At 38.6% G+C, this 2,171-nt stretch overlaps 1 pseudogene across 1 annotated transcript; it reads right to left on the reverse strand.

Annotated features, from left to right (window-relative positions):
- Nucleotides 1-533: 533 nt before the first annotated feature.
- Nucleotides 534-1,162, reverse strand: LOC307104044 (dnaJ homolog subfamily A member 1-like; annotated as a pseudogene). Its single transcript has one exon. The product of its transcript is annotated as a dnaJ homolog subfamily A member 1-like (transcript).
- Nucleotides 1,163-2,171: the final 1,009 nt, after the last annotated feature.

The raw sequence follows: 2,171 nt of genomic DNA on the forward strand, positions 1-2,171 counted from the left end.
CCCCCAAGGGGTCCCTGATTGGAGAGGGTGCAGGCTGGGCTGAGGGAAACCCCCCACCTCCCTGTTCACGAATTTCGTGCATCTGGCCACTAGTTGATTTATAATTTTAGATAATATTATGATTATTATGCTTGTTTTTTTTATAATACTATGAATCAATGCAGTTTATTTTACATATAGGCAATTAAATTCTAACATTTGAAACAACATGTGAAAATAATCCTTAGTTTTAAAGTCAGAAAACTCTGATTTCCTTCATAAAATGGTGCCGGGGAGACCTCAAATGTATGTTTTAGTAAGACTCTATTTCAAAGCACATACTCTTTTCTCTGGCTATGATTAAATCTATCTGGAGATTTTTTTTTTTTTTGAGATTTTATATTTTAGTTTTTTCTTCATTTAACTTTTAAGACACTACTACAGTTGAATATTAAAACAAAAACAATAGCAAGTTGTGAGCATATTATGTTTATTGTCCACTCATTCACTACTGTACATAAAATGCCACCAGTGAGTGTTATTTGCTGACCCCATTAAGAGGTCTGACACCAAACACCACCTCTAGGATGATGTTCATCACCTTTATATGCTTCTCTGTCTTTATTGATTTAGATCAAAGTCCACCAATTCTAGCTGGTCCATTTCATCAGTCTCCTATTTTCTTCCTTTCAGATAGGTGTTTTTGTTTTTTTGTTTTTATTTTCCTGCAAAGAGAGTTTATCAGGAGAGAGAAAGCCATTTTTGGGAAAATTTATCTTAAACTTGATGATTAGGTGACCCTTTTCATGTGGTTTATGGTAAATTGGCGAGCCTTCACTTTGCACACACTGGACACCACCATCCTTAACAATCTGACCTGGAGGAGAGGTGATGCTGTGGTTTGGTGGTGAAGAATAGCTATTGGCTTTTGGGAGCCACATAATGCTTCAACCAGCTGTGTGTCCATACACATGAAAAGGTCTTCTCCTTGAGTGAAAACAGCATGGTCCTTTCAATCTAAAACAATGATGCTATCTTCTTGCTCCAGTCCTGATTCCTGGTCTCCTTCACCGTGGAATGTGATTTTCTGGCCATTTTTTATGCCTTTGTCAATATGAACTTCTAGAATCTTCTCTAAAACTATCTTCTTTCCATTGCAGCTTTTACATCTACCTTTAGGAATGGATCACTCCTAAAGGTAGATGTAAATGCTGCAAACTTGCCTCTTTGCATATGCCAGGCTTGCTGTATAAGAATAGAGCAGAGCCTTGGTTGGGTGGCTCAGTTGGTTGGAGCATCCTCCCATACACCAAAAAAAGGGTTTGATTCCTGGTGAGGGCACCTACATGGGTTGCAGGTTAAATCCTTCATCAGAGTGTGTACTGGACGAAACTGATTGATGTATCTCTTGCATCGATGTTTCTCTCTCACCCTCCCTTCCTCTATCTCTAACAATCAAACACAAAAAAAGGCATATCTTTGGGTGAGGATTTAAAAAAAAAGTCTAGAGCAGAGAGATGTTGAAGAGTAATATTTTTCATTACACTTAGATGAAATCCTTATTTCTAGTGACTGTGAACCAACTATAAAATTATAGAATATCCCCATAAGTATTTAATTGTGTCTAAGAATAAGTCTGGTATTTTGTGCCTAGTATTCTAAAATTGGGGCATGCTGTGAACTTCAAGTTTTTTCATTATCTTTATATTAACTTCACTTTGTTGAAATTCTAAAAGTATTTCCTGAATATTTAGTTATTTTCTGTCTACCTGAAAAAAAAAGGCAGAACATTTTCTAGACTTTGTCATAATATCAGCATGTTTTTATTTAATTAGATTATGTAACTCTAAAAGATCATTTTTCTTCTAAACCAGAAAATAAAAACTTTCCAAACTAGGAAAATATCCTATCTAATAAAAGAGTAATATGCAAATTGACTGTCACACCAAGGCACAAGATGGCCACCCCCATGTGGTCAAAGATGGCTGCCCAAATGTGGACACAAGATGGCCACCACAAGATGGCTGCCACAAGATGGCCTGCAGGGGAGGGCAGTTGTGGGAAGTTAGGGGTGACCAGGCTGGCAGAGGAGGGTAGTTGGGGAGACCAGGCCTGCAGGAGAGGGAAGTTGGGTGGACCAGGCCTGCAGTGGAGGGAAGTTGGGCAGGGACCAGGCCTGCAGGGGAAGACAC

This window comes from Cnephaeus nilssonii (assembly GCF_951640355.1).
Source record: "Cnephaeus nilssonii genome assembly, chromosome: 8".
Lineage (NCBI taxonomy): Eukaryota > Metazoa > Chordata > Mammalia > Chiroptera > Vespertilionidae > Cnephaeus > Cnephaeus nilssonii.